Here is a 15,796-nt window from a genome sequence, read left to right as displayed (position 1 = left end):
AGTCAGGTGAGACAGGGGTAAGTATGGAAATTATTGATAAAGTTTACAACCATTTTTGGTAAGTGACAAATATTTTGGGACAAACCCAAATAGAAAGCATGACACTTTCAATGGGACGGAGGGAGTAGTTAGTTATAAGGTAAGATGGATATATTAGCTTTTTATTTGTTTTAAATAGTAATTGTACCTGAATGAAGATGAACTGGTGGATATGATTGTATAAAAAAGGCAAAAAAATAGTATTTATACAATATAATTAAAATACTCATGATTATAATTGTGTAATAAAATATAAAGTTGAAAGCTCAAGGTATACCAAGAACAAATGCTAAGAAGAGAGCTATGAAAATAATCTAAATTTGGTAGAAACAATATTTTCTTTGCTTTAGCCAGCTAAAGTAATAATGATTACATCACAACTTCTTCGGATTTTTTTATGGATATATTTTTTTAATTTTCTTTATGAATACATATAAATGTGTATATAAGTTGAAACTCATTGTTCCATGTAGAATTTACCTTGCATGGTATATTTTGTAACCATCATTGGTTAGTACAATTTCAAATAAATTTGCCAAAGATACTGCAATCAACTAAAGTAGTTATTTGCCTATCCATGCAAAGCATTTATCCTTTTATATACTTTTATATATGTGCATGTGGTTCATAAATCAAACATTCGAAGAACTATTGGAATTATGAAATTAATTGAAAAACACATTAAAATATTGAAAAGAAGAAAGAGATTTTTTTTTTTTTGAAATGAGAAAGACGAATTCGAAGAATATAAAAGAAACCAATAAATTATAGAAAATATTAAAGAAAAATTATGTGCATGCATATAGAGGACCTAAAGAATGGATCATTGATGCTAGGTCTAAGAAAAATTTCTGGAACAAACAAGTGAACAAAAGAAGGGAAATATCAACAAATAAAATAAGCATTATATATGACATAGACTTGTTGAGAATAAGCAAAAGAAATGCAACTCACTTGAGGAAGAAGTTTTTGGAAACAAAAGAAAACGATAAAAGTAAGAAACAAAGTACTACGAAAAGCAATATAAAGAAAAAAGATACTAAGGGACCTAAAACTGCAAAGAAAGCAATTTGTTATTCAGTAAAAGAGTAAATAAATAAAAAGGTAAAATTGATTAAAAAAAATCAACAAACAACATCATTAACAAGAAGAAAAATCTATAACTGCATATATGTCTGATAAGTTTGCAAATGACAAAAATAAATAAAAAATATCAAGAAGCAGGCAGATGTGTGTTTTTTTTTTGGAAGTACATGAGCATTTAATGCAGGAGCAAAGGCGGCATTCTAAGTGGCAAACAAAAAGACAGAAAATTTTACCTGCTCCACGCGCCACAGAAAATGTAGCACAACAGCGGGTAACAAAATTGCCGATTGGCCAGGGGAAGCAGAAATAATTAGTAAAAGGGAAAAGAAAGGAGCAAAAAAGTACCATAAAATAGGCAATAACATAATACAATATAAGGCAAAAAAGGTACGCATGATATATAGCATTGCAAATATGAAAGTAAGTCAGAGTGAAACACGAAAGCTTCCAACAAAAAGAGTCGTCTTTCATCTTTCAATTGAAAGAAGCTCAGAAACAAAAACTGATCTTCAACAAAAACATGGAGCAGGAGACAAAGGTGGAAATCAGTCAAGCACTAGGAAATATTCAAATGGTCAGCCAAGGCAAATATTTGGGCCTCCCAATGGTGGTCACAAGATCCAAGCAACAGCTATTTGGGTACATCAAGGATAGCATCCAACAGAGACTAAAGAGGTGGAAAAATAAACTGCTAAGTGCTGCAGGTAAGGAGGTGATGCTCAAATCTGTGGCTTTGGCAATGCCAACATACATGATGTCATGCTTCAAGTTACGCAAAAAACTGTGCAAAGAGATAAACTCCATAATGGCAAACTATTGGTGGGGAGAGGGAAATGGAAAGAATAAAATGCACTGGACATCATGGAGCAAAATGTCTCTGGACTGGAAAACTAGAGGACTGGGATTCAAGGACTTGGGGGCATTCAATACAGCTCTGTTGGGAAAGCAAGTTTGGAGATTACTCACACATCCAAACCTACTAGTTACTAAAGTGCTAAAGGATAGATATCATCCAAAGGAATCGTTCTTCAAGTGCAAGGTACCAGGAAATGCATCCTGGATTTGGAAGGGACTGATGGGGGCTAGGCAGCTGATAGAAAAAGGGGTTAGAAGAAGAATTGGCAATGGAAAGAGTACCAAAATATGGGAGGACAGTTGGATTCCAGATAACCACCAAGGAAAGGTAACTACACATAAGCCACAAGGATGCAACCTGGTGAAGGTAGACGAAATGATAATCCAGAAAAGATGAATATGCAACTAATCTTCAGAAATTTCAGCACCAAGGAGGCAGAAAGAATACTAAGCATCCCCATAAGCTTAGTAGACAGAGAGGATAGCAACTTTTGGATTTTCAGCATAGATGGAAATTACACTGTTAGCTTAGCTTACAGGGCACAAATAGAAGGAAAGATGGAACACAAGCGAGTGACCAGGGGGGAAACTATTACAAGTTGGAGCAAACAAAGTCAAAGGAATTGGAAACACCTATGGAAACTCAATGTCAAGCACAAGGTGAAGATTTTCTTATGGAAATGCCTAAACCAGGCATTACCAGTAAGACAACTCATCAACAACAGGACCAAACAAGGTGATCCAACATGCAGAGTGTGTGGCAAGGAAAAAGAGACAATAGAACATGCATTGCTCAACTGCAATCATGTCAAACTAGTGTGGAGGATGGCGCCTATCCAATGGGAAGGAATTCTAAATCAGCAAGGTAGTTTCTATAGATGGTGGACCACTGTGATGGAGGCTAGATCAAGAAGAGAAGGCAGCAAACACATCTCCTTAACTGCTAACATCCTTTGGCAAATTTGAAAAGGCAGAAATGAGAAGGAATTCAATGGAAAACAACACCCTCCACTGAGAACAATGCAGAGAGCTCAGGAGGAATGGCTGGAATATGAGGAAGCCACGATAAAGACATCAAGAATCAGCACAGAAGAAACAGGAAATCAGACAGGATCCCCTCAGCAACATGAAGAGATAGAAGGCATAATGAGAATAAGGTTTACTACAGAAAAGAGTAAAGACAACCCTCAAATAGGGATTGGTGTCACTATCTCTATGGACAACCAATACCTAGTGAGAGGATAGGCTTTACAGGAAAGAAGCACTGATCAAAAGCTTATTGATGATTTAGCAGTTATCAAACTTCTGATGAGTAAAGCTACAGTGCAGAATTAGGATAAGATTGAGGTCCGGATTCATAACAAACTGTGACGCCCCCACTTCTCCCTAAAGCGAACCAAAGGGTATCCGCGGGACGCCTGCCCAGCTCTCGCCAGGATTCAAGCAATTCCATTCAAGCTCATTACCAGTCTACACGACACAAGCAAATAACTTAAATACAGTAAATGCGGAAGCGTTCAAGTTTAACAATAGTCACCCATTATCCAACCCGCACGTCGGGTGTTCAAAGTACATCTTAAATCCCAAATATACATCATGCCCCAAAGGTTACATTTCAATTCCAAAAGTACAACCCAAAACCAAGGGCATAGCCAAAATATAATAGAAATCATAAACAAAAGTACATCAGGAGGGTTTCTCCAGTACATCTCCGAGTTCAATTCTGTTAAGGAAAACAAATCTACAGGGTGAGCAAAACGCTCGTGAGGCCAAGAACACACATGCAGACACATAGTTCAGGTAACAAGCCCAAGTAACAGTTTAAGTGATAACTTGCAAGTAATTAGCAATGCCAACAAAATGTAAACAGAAACAATTCAAGGATAAGGTAGCTCTCAGGAGCTAAGTTTCACTTGTTTTGCCGATGTCATTCGTATATCTCCCCGCGATAACTCTCCGTCAACCGGGTTGATATTTTTAATCCGTAGATCACCACTTACTTCTCATCCGTCCACCATACACCGCTCCGGGCCCGCACGACATTTATAAGGCGATACTCCACGAGTATGCCAAGCAAGATCGCTCAATAGATCAAGCTTATCATGTGAATCTCATGGCTCACCGAAATTCTCGACCAAGCCCATGCCGGCTCGAGTTCCAAGGTCAGCCTATGAGTTTGGGCGTCCCCCATGTATCATGTAAGTGTCGAGGAGATTCACTCCAACGACGTATGCAGCCATAGCATACCATGTCATGTATTCAAGCATTTGACAGGTTTAAGCATGTATTTCAGGTCATGTAAACCAGGCAAAACATGTTAAGCATGAGTCATTTGTTTCAAATGAGAACGAGTGCGATAAAGTACACACTCGACTCCATTTTTCAAAACCAAGTAGGCTAAGCATGTAATCAGGTAAGCCAAGCATGAATCAAGTCCATAGAGTTCAAGTAGACATGCACTTGACACTCACCAAGTAGAAGTAGTCTCAATCGAAATTTAAGCGTTCACCGTGGGATCCTCTTGAGGGTCCTCGTGGGCGCCTGAGCACATAATAGTGAAGTATCACTCATATATCCCAATTATCAAGGAAGATTGTATACTAATACAATTTAAGGAAATTTCATGAAAACGAACCTCAATTACTCCTAAATCGAGGTTTAAATGGAGTTTCTTAAAGTACACGGTAATCGAGTTTTCATTTTGAGAAATCAAGTATAAAATGTTCAAGAAATATTGAAGGAATAAGGAATACTTGAAAACTCCCTTCCCTTGGAATTTGGGAAAAAAAATTCAGGTTTGATACGATACTTTGAAAAATCGTATCTCTCATTCTACATGTCAGAAATTGGAAAATTGGGTGCCATTGGAAACCTCTTTGAAAGTACTAAAAGTTCTTAGAATACACTTTTCTAAGATTCCAAATGGAAAACATTCAAAAACGAGGTCAAAGTTGCTGTTTTGGTTCATAAGGCAGATTTAAGTTGATTTTTGGCCAACTTTGAAAATTCGGCAAAATTCACTTGAGTGAAACTAGCCTTTGAAATTTGCAAATCTAATAGTGTTGTAATCCAAGTTTACAACAAAACAAGAGGAACAAGAAACGGAGTTTATAGCACCGAGATACGGCAGCTCAAAATTTGGGAAAATTTGAAACTGCTGAACAAATTTCCAGATTTGAGTTTCCGACTTTGGGACCTTAGTTGGGTATTGAAATGGACTTGGATTGGTACAAAATTTGGCAGTATATTACTCCTATATAAAGGGCATTCCTCTATCAACTTGCATGGAAAAATACCTTCGAGAAGGTAGTCAACCAAACACCCAAAGTTTTGAAAATCCTAAGGCAGAACTGCCTGGAGCTTTTTGGTTTTCCATTCCAAACATTTGGTCAAGGAAAATCCTCCAAACATAGTTCATTAGTGTAGGCAAAGCCTAAGGAACATTCATGATACATTTGGTAAGTGTTTAATACCCAAAAAATTCAATTAGCAAGTCTATACCAAGCCTTGCATCAAATCTGTCCAAAAGTTAGGGTTTTCAAGAGCAGGGCAGGTTCTGTATTTTGATCACAAATCACTCAACTTAACTTGGAATTGAGCATGATTTATGGAGTTGGAAAATAAATTCATAGAGCCATAATTTCACAGAAGAAATCATTTTGAAATTCAGCACACAACTAGCTCGAATTCGAGCCACAAGTTGCAGCCTCAGCATTTCGTTCCAGGAAAACAGAGAAACAGAACAGCCGACTTTAAATGGTTGGTTCGGCTCACATACATGGAATCAGAACATGTATTTTATATCTTTGGAAAGGTGGGAATGTCTAGTTTCAAATGCCACTAACGGCACTCGATTTCGACGTCGGAGCACAGAGTTATGGACGAAACAAGAAAGCTGGTCTGAGCATTACGGGAACAGTTTCCAGGTCTGCTACCTTCACGAAAATAATTCATTTGACCAACCAAACCTCAATATTTTTCAATGAAATTTTGTACACCGTCTATACAATATATAAACATCATATACAAGCCATTAAACCCTCAAAATTCTGCAGAAATAGGTACGTTCAAAGTAGGGACAGAATCGAAACTTTTTACTCCATGCACCCCTTGAAGTTTCTACTAATAATACACCATTAATCTACCATTTTGAGCACTAAATCAACATTAAATCCATCATCAAGCATGAGATCAGTCCCCAAGACAAAGGTGGGAATTCATAGAGCCCACCCATTTCATTTTACACCATAAACAAGCTAACCAAAGGCATGCTAGAGCTTAATCATGCTATATGACTTCCAAAAGACAAGATTCTATGAGTTGATCATCACTTACTTTGGTTTGATGTTCAAGCAGAATTTCGGCCCCCTTTACTCCAGCAAAACAGTGATTTTCAGCTCCCCTTTGCAGCTCAAAATGATCCTTAAGTGTAGAGCTAAGTGCTGTGAAAATTTGGTAAGATTTGAGTGAAGTTTGATGATGATTTTGGTGAAGAGAGTTTTGAAAGAACTTGGTGTTCTTGTTGCTCTCCTTGGCCGGCTGACATGAGAGGGAAGAGAGAGGGAAATTTGATCAATTTTCAGCTTCCTTGAGAAGCTTCAAACGTGTGGCCCATGTTGATGCAAAAGTCAACTCTTCTACACGCGCGCACTCGCGCGCGTTTCGTGCTCGATTCCTCTCGCGTTTGTTTCACTGGTGCACTAAATCTCTAATACACTTATATTCATACAAATATTATTCACTCTTAATTGTCCCAAAATAAGGGTCTAAAGTCCCTCAATTAAAATCGCGCGTGTGAAAACGCGTATTTCCAATTTAGGCGCGATAGAGTGAAACCTTCGAGAAATTCTTATAACGATCGTACCACTAACTATCACTTGAGTATTTAAACCTAAAATTACCTATTTTAGTACCATTGTACAAGTCTCCAATTTTCCAAACTTATTGTACTCTCCATCGGTTAAAATTTTTCAAACGCGTTTTCACTTTTTCACTAAACAAGCTTCTAAGAAAATAATTTTTGAAACGAGACACTTTAAAAATATAACGAAACTATAATACCATGTACTTAAGTCTAATAAGGTTAGAAAATATTATTCGTGGCAAAAATCCAAATAAATAATTAATTTAGCCAAAAATAGGGATTTAAAAATAATAGTTTTTCGAGTCCTCACATCCTCTCCCTCTTAAGAGAATTTCGTCCTCAAAATTTTACCTTGATTGGCAAACAAGTCTGGATACTTCTCTCTGATCGTTTCTTCAACTTCCTATGTTGCTTCCTCAACTCCGTGGTTCCTCCAAAGAACTTTTACTAGTGGTATCTGTTTGTTCCTCAATTCCTTCACCTTTTGATCCAGCAGTTGTACCGGTTTCTCCTCATAGGTCAAGGTTTCATCTATCTCTATACTCTCTGGTTGTAAAACATGAGAGGGGTCTGGATGGTACTTCTTAAGCATAGATACATGGAATACATTATGGATTCGAGATAAACTCGGCGGCAATTCCAATTTGTATGCTACATTCCCCACACGTTGAATAACCTTGTAAGGTCCTACAAACCTTGGTTGTAACTTCTTTCCCTTTCCAGACAGTAAACTTGCTTTCAACGGTGTGATTTTGAGAAACACTAGATCTCCAACCGCGAATTCTAAATCCTTTCTCCGATTATCGGCATAACTCTTTTGACGGCTCTGGGCAGTCTGAATTCTCTGGCGTACCAACTTTACCTTCTCATTAGCTTCCTCAATCTATGACACTGTGGTCGGATCTAAGATTTTCCGTTCACCTAATTCGTCCCAACAAATTGGAGACCTACAATTTCGACCATAAAGCGCTTCATACGGAGCCATTTGAATAGAAGAGTGGAAACTGTTGTTATAGGCAAATTCCACTAAAGTCAAAAACTTACTCCAACTCTCCCCAAAATCCAGAACACAAGTTCTCAACATATGTTCAAGGGTCTGAATTGTCCTTTCAGACTGTCCATCGGTTTGGGGATGATAAGTAGTGCTAAAGTTCAGTTTAGTTCCTAACACTTCTTGCATCTTTTGCCAGAATCTTGAAACAAATCTTGAATCTCTATCCGACACGATACTTACAGGTATTCCATGCAACCTAATGATCTCATCCAAATACAACTTGGCTAACTTCTCCAATGGGTATTTCATGTTAATCAACAGAAAATGAGCCGACTTGATCAATCTATCCACTATTACCCAAATAACATTATAGCCTCTTTGTGTCATTGGCAATCCCGATACAAAATTCATGGTGATATTTTTTCATTTCCATTCAGGTATCTCCAAGGGTTGCAAAAGTTCCCACGGTTTCTGATGTTCGGTCTTAACCTGTTGGCAAACTAAGCATGTTTGGACAAATTGGGCTATTTTCTTCTTCATATTCTCCCATCAGTAAAGACTCTTCAAGTCCTGGTACATTTTATTCCCTCCAGGATGTACCGTAAATTTCGATCGGTGTGCCTCTTCTAAAATTTCCTTCTTAAATTCTTCATCCTTTGGCACTACTATCCGATTCCGAAATCTCAATATTTCATTGGACCCCAAATTAAAATCCGTCTTGTCTCCCATTCTAGCCTTTTCCACCCATTTTTACACTTCAGTGTCCTTTTCTTGAGATTCCTTAATGCGTTCCATCAAAGTGGAATTCAATACAATATTCCCCAAAATTACTTTCCTCGGTTCCAGTCGAGAATTCCAATAACTAACTTCTTCCAACAATTGGAATTCCTTAATCATCAATCCAGCCATCTGTACTTGACGACTCAAAGCATCAGCCACTACATTAGCTTTCCCTGGATGGTACTTAATCGTACAGTCATAGTTTTCCAGAAATTCCATCCATTTACGTTGCCTCAAATTCAGTTCCTTCTGTGAAAATAAATACTTAAGGCTTTTGTGATCAGTAAAGACTTCAAACGTTACTCCATACAAGTAATGTTTCCATTTCTTCAAAGCAAAGACCACAACCGCTAACTCCAAGTCATGAGTCGGGTAATTCCCTTCATGCGGTTTCAATTTCCTAGAGGCATATGCTATCACTTTATCATTTTGCATCAAAACACATCCCAAACCTTCCTTAGATGCATCTGTGTAAATCACAAAACTATCCTTTCCGTTTGGCAAAGCTAACACAGGCGCCCTTGTCAACCGTCGTTTCAATTCCTGGAAACTATCTTCACACTTAGAACTCCATATAAACTTCCTATTTTTCTTGGTCAGCTCGGTCATTGGTCCAGCAATTCTAGAAAAATCTTTGATAAATCTCCGGTAATACCCTGCTAATCCAATAAAACTCCGAACCTTGGTAGGGTTTTTCGGTCGTTTCCATTTCGAAACAGGTTCAACTTTAGTTGGATCCACTTTAATCTCATCCTTAGAAATTATGTGTCCCAAGAAAGTCACTTCTTTTAATCAGAACTCACACTTGCTAAACTTAGCATATAATTGGTGTTCCCTCAAAGTTTGCAAAACAATTCTCAAATGCTTCTCGTGAGCCTTTACATTCTTAGAATACACCAATATGCCATCAATAAAGACCACCACAAATTGATCTAGATAAGATTTAAAGACCCTATGCATTAAATCCATGAAAGCAGCAGGTGCATTCGTTAACCCAAACGGCATTACGGCAAATTCAAAATGCCCATATCTCGAGTTAAAAGCAGTTTTGGGTATGTCCTTCTCCAAAATCCTCAACTGATAATAACTCTGTCTCAAATCCAATTTCGAGAATACTACAGCCCCTTGCAATTGGTCAAATAATTCATCAATGTGGGGCAATGGGTACTTATTCTTAATAGTGACCTCATTCAAGTCTCTATAGTCTATATATAGCCTCAAACTCCCGTCTTTTTTTCTTAACGAACAAAACTGGGGCTCCTCACGGAGAATCACTCTCTTTTATAAAACCCCTTTCCAGCAAGTTTTGCAGTTGCAATTTCAACTCCATCAATTCCGCTGGAGCCATCCGATATGGCGTCTTAGAAATAGGGGCTACTCCCGGAGTTATATCGATCTTAAAGACTATTTTCCGTTCCGGGGGTAGGGACTTCAATTCTTCAGGAAAAACATCGGAAAATTCTTTCACTACAGACATGTCTTCCAAATTCACCTTATCACTAGGGGTGTTGATAAGGAAAGCCGAATACCCTTGAACTTCTTTACTTAATAATTTTCTAATCCGAATTCCTGAAATAAGAGCAGACGAAGCCAATTTACCCCTTACATCCAGTTTCAGGGTTGCTTCTCCTGGAATACACAATTCTACAATTTTCGTCCTACAGTTCAACTGAGCATTATAACGGGCTAACCAATCTGTCCCCAAGATTACATCATATCCCCTAATCGTCAAACCTATCAAATCAACCAATAATTTTTATTTTCCAATCCAGACTTCACAATCTCTATACACCAAGTTAGCAATTAGACTTTGATCCTCAGTAGGCGTTTTAACCTTTAAATCATATGGTAACTTAATTGGGTTCAAATCTATCCCACTCATGAAATTAGGGTTTACAAAAGAATGTGTAGCACCTGGATCAATTAAAACCCTAACTAAATGGTGAAAGATTGGAATTGTACCTTCTACCACCTCAGTCGTCTCAGGAACTTGTTGATAATCCAGTGCATAAACCCTGGCCGGTACTTTCGGTCGGCTCCCTCCGGTACTGGTTTGCTTAGAGGCTGACTTTTCCGGTCTCTGAGTATCACCTCCCGTTTTCATTTTGTTTGGACAGCTCGCGAGCTGGTGCTCCGTACTACCGCAGGCCAAGCACTTCCCAGACTTTCTCCAACAGTCATTTTCAGAATGGTTGGATTTTCCGCAGTACCCACACGTAACTTGAGGGGTCACCGCTGAACCACTAGAAGGCGCTCTCCTTGCCTGTGTCAGTCCACTACGACCTCCTCTAGATAAAGCTACCCTAGAAGCTCCAGCAGTCCTCGGTCATCCCACTTCTCTTCCCATTTTGGAAGGTTGTTCACTTTTACTAGCTTGTCTAGAGGTATGGCTAGAAAAGTTTCTTTTTCTATTGTGGAAGTCCCTCGTTTGCATTCTTGCATTTTCTACCCTTTGAACTTTCTCTAGTGCCTCAGTGAACGTAGAGATTTGGGTTGCAGCCAAACCCTCTTGTATCTCCACATTAAGTCCCTGAACAAACCGTCTAATCCTTTCTCGCTCATTGGTCACCAATTCGGGAGCGAATTTTGAAAGCTTAGTAAATTTTTCTTCATACTCAGCTACACTAAGAGTTCCCTGTTTCAGCTTGATAAATTCATCCTCCCTCTTCTCTTGGATTAAGGGCGGAAGAAACTTTTCATTAAATTCCCTTGTGAAATTCTCCCAAGTCCAAGGGGTTTGAGTTATCTCCCATTTTCCTTTTATCAGATCCCACTAAGCACGGGCTACTCCCTCAAATTGGAAAGCAGCGAAGTTCACTCGCTTATCCTCAATGTAATCTAGAGCGGCGAATATGTTGGTCATCCTTTCTAACCAATTCTCCGCTACCTCAGGATCAGGTTAGCCAAGGAACTTAGGCGGGTTGAACTTTAGAAACCTTTCCAAGGCTCTATCCTCTCCTTTTTCCTGACCCCCAGGTTGGTTAAACGGTCCAGGGCCTTGTCTATCAGTTAAGCGCTCTAGGATATCAGTCATCCTATTAATGGCAGTAGCCACTTGATTACCCTCAATATTTTCCTGACCTTGGGTCGGTCCAGTTGCCGATCCCTGATCATTCCTTTAAGGTTGGGCCTGTCTAGTCCCTCGCCCACGACCTCGACCACCTCTTAGTCCTTCCATAACCTAGGCGTGCCTAGTGCAAGAAATAAATAAATTATGCGATGCAAGGTGAAGAGCAGGAACCAATCAAGAAAACATTGAAAATAACAATACTTTACATTCATTAGCATATCAAGTTCATACAATTAGCAAGTCATGGGATAGTCATAAAAATATAGCACACAAGTACCACAAGAGTACTTGTAGTCACAGAAAACTAAAGTTAAAGTAAGTGCCTCAAAAATAGGCCACACAGTCATGCAAAATACAATGGTCTCAGCACTTAGCGTCACCCCAGCTAATTCTAGTTATACTAATCAAAAGGGTCAAAAGAGAGGTCAATCTGCCTAAACCTAGTCCGCAGTAGGACTATCAAGGGGAACCTCCATCTCGGGATCCTCCTCCGAGTCCTCCTCCTTAGAACTAGGAGCTACCTCCATCGCATCCTCCACTAGCCTAGTGGCATCGGCTAGGATCGCGGAAGCCCTATCACGGACCTCCTCACTCAAACTAGTAAGTTGAGTCCTAGTGTTCCGGAGCTCCTCATTAATAGCAGATGTAGCTACCTCGCCCTCAATCATCTCCTCAAGCTCGGCAATCCGTTCACCCTGAGCACTAACCATCTGTCTAAACTCATCCACCTCAGCCTGTAAGTCCAAGTTGGCATTCACCAACTGACGACGCTCGTCCTCCAAGGCCAGTACAACGTGGTTTGGGTAAGCAAAGGTCACCCTACAAGCACATCGGGGGTATCGAGTAGCAGGCAAATAGCGTACACGAACTTCCCCACCTAAAACTCGGTAGTAGATAGGCCTAGGAGGCACTACATGACCATTTGCATGGCCATTCCCATTAGCTGCTGGAACTCCATTTCCGTTTTCCATCCCTGCAAAATAATAGCACTTTTCGGGTTAGAAATTAAATCACTATCCAGTCCGAATGTCGTTTATGCATGCTTAACCCAATCACTAGTATGCTCCAAATACCCCTTAAGGTGCAACATAACTATCCGGTCTCAGGTCTTAAGGGTAGAGTATCTAATATGTCTCCCATATAGATCTCTAACCTAGCGCTAACCTAGCGCTCTGATACCAACTGTGACACCCCCACTTCTCCCTAAGGCGAACCAAAGGGTATCCGCGGGACGCCTGCCCAACTCTCGTCAGGACTCAAGTAATTCCATTCAAGCTCATTACCAGTCTACACGACACAAGCAAATAACTTAAATACAGTAAATGCGGAAGCGTTCAAGCTTAACAATAGTCACCCATTATCCAACCCGCACGTCGGGTGTTCAAAGTACATCTTAAATTCCAAATATACATCATGCCCCAAAAGTTACATTTCAATTCCAAAAGTACAACCCAAAACCAAGAGCATAGCTAAAATATAATAGAAATCATAAACAAAAGTACATCAGGAGGGTTTCTCCAGTAGATCTCCGAGTTCAATCCTGTTAAGAAAAATAAATCTACAGGGTGAGCAAAACGCTCGTGAGGCCAAGAACACATATGTAAATACATAGTTCAGGTAACAAGCCCAAGTAACAGTTCAAGTGATAACTTGCAAGTAATTAACAATGCCAACAAAATGTAAACAGAAACAATTCAAGGATAAGGTAGCTCTCAGGAGCTAAGTTCCACTTGTTTTGCCGATGTCATTCGTATATCTCCCCGAGATGACTCTCCGTCAACCGGGTTGATATTTCTAATCCGTAGATCACCACTTACTTCTCATCCGTCCACCATACACCGCTCCGGGCTCGCACGACATTTATAAGGCGATACTCCACGAGTATGCCAAGCAAGATCTCTCAATAGATCAAGCTTATCATGTGAATCTCATGGCTCAACGAAGTTCTCGACCAAACCCATGCCGGCTCGAGTTCCAAGGTCAGCCTATGAGTTTGGGCGTCCCCCATATATCATGTAAGTGTCGAGGAGATTCACTCCAACGACGTATGCAACCATAGCATACAATGTCATGTATTCAAGCATTTGACAGGTTTAAACATGTATTTCAGGTCATGTAAACCAGGCAAAATATGTTAAGCATGAGTCATTTGTTTCAAATGAGAACGAGTGCGATAAAGTACACACTCGACTCCATTTTTCAAAACCAAGTAGGCTAAGCATGTAATCAGGTAGGCCAAGCATGAATCAAGTCCATAGAGTTCAAGTAGACATGCACTTGACACTCACCAAGTAGAAGTAGTCTCAACCGAAATTTAAGCGTTCACCGTGAGATCCTCTTGAGGGTCCTCGTGTGCGCCTGAGCACATAATAGTGAAGTATCACTCATATATCCCAATTATCAAGGAAGATTGTACACTAGTACAATCTAAGGAAATTTCATGAAAACGAACCTCAATTACTCGTAAATCGAGGTTTAAATGGAGTTTCTTAAAGTACATGGTAATCGAGTTTTCATTTTGGGAAATCCAGTATAAAACGTTCAAGAAATATTGAAGGAATAAGGAGTACTTGAAAACTCCCTTCCCTTGGAATTTGGGAAAAAAATTCAGGTTTGATACGATACTTTGAAAAATCGTATCTCCCATTCTATATGTTAGAAATTGAAAAACTGGGTGCCGTTGGAAACCTCTTTGAAAGTACTAAAAGTTCTTAGAATACACTTTTCTAAGATTCCAAATGGAAAACATTCAAAAATGAGCTCAAAGTTGCTGTTTTGGTTCATAAGGCAGATTTAAGTTGGTTTTTGGCCAACTTTGAAAATTCGGAAAAATTCACTTGAGTGAAACTAGCCTTTGAAATTTGCAACTCTAATAGTGTTGTAATCCAAGTTTACAACAAAACAAGCGGAACAAGAAACGGAGTTTCGAGCACCGAGATACGGCAGCTCAAAATTTGGGAAAATTCGAAACTGCTGAACAAATTTCCAGATTTGAGTTTCCGACTTTGGGACCTTAGTTGGGTATCGAAATGGACTTGGATTGGTACAAAATTTGGCAGTATAATACTCCTATATAAAGGGCATTCCTCTATCAACTTTCATGGAAAAATACCTTCGGGAAGGTAGTCGACCAAACACCCAAATTTTCGAAAATCCTAAGGCAGAACTGCCTTGAGCTTTTTGGTTTTCCATTCCAAACATTTGGTCAAGGAAAATCCTCCAAACATAGTTCATTAGTGTAGGAAAAGCCTAAGGAACATTCATGGTACATTTGGTAAGTGTTTAACACCCAAAAAATTCAATTAGCAAGTCTACACCAAGCCTTGCATCAAATCTGTCCAAAAGTTAGGGTTTTCAAGAGTAGGGCAGGTTCCATAATTTGATCACAAATCACTCAAATTAACTCAGAATTGAGCATGGTTTATAGCGTTGGAAAATAAATTCATAGAGCTATAATTTCACAGAAGAAATCATTTTGAAATTCGGCACACAACTAGCTCGAATTCGAGCCACAAGTTGCAGCCTCAGCATTTCGTTCCCGGAAAACAGAGAAACAGAACAGCCCAATTTAAATGGTTGGTTCGGCTCACATACAAGGAATCAGAACATTCATTTTATACCGTTGGAAAGGTGGGAATTTCTAGTTTCAAATGCCGCTGACGGCACTTGATTTTGACGTCGGAGCACAGAGTTATGGACGAAACAAGAAAGCTGGTCTGAGCATTACTGGAACAGTTTCCAGGTCTGCTACCTGCACGAAAATAATTCATTTAACCAACCAAAACTCAATATTTTTCAATGAAATTTTGTACACCATCTATACAACATATAAACATCATATACAAGCCATTAAACCCTCAAAATTCCGCAGAAATAGGTACGTTCAAAGTAGGGGCAGAATCGGAACTTTTTACTCCATGCACCCCTTGAAGTTTCTACTAATAATACACCATTAATCTACCATTTTGAGCACTAAACCAACATTAAATCCATCATCAAGCAAGAGATCAGTCCCCAAGACAAAGGTGGGAGTTCATAGAGCCCACCCATTTTATTTTACACCAAAAACAAGCTAACCAAAGGCATGCTAGAGCTTAATCATGCTATA

The sequence above is a fragment of the Coffea eugenioides genome, chromosome 8, assembly GCF_003713205.1.
Source record: "Coffea eugenioides isolate CCC68of chromosome 8, Ceug_1.0, whole genome shotgun sequence".
In the NCBI taxonomy this organism is placed as follows: Eukaryota; Viridiplantae; Streptophyta; class Magnoliopsida; order Gentianales; family Rubiaceae; genus Coffea; species Coffea eugenioides.
Note: the sequence above shows the minus strand (reverse complement) of the source record.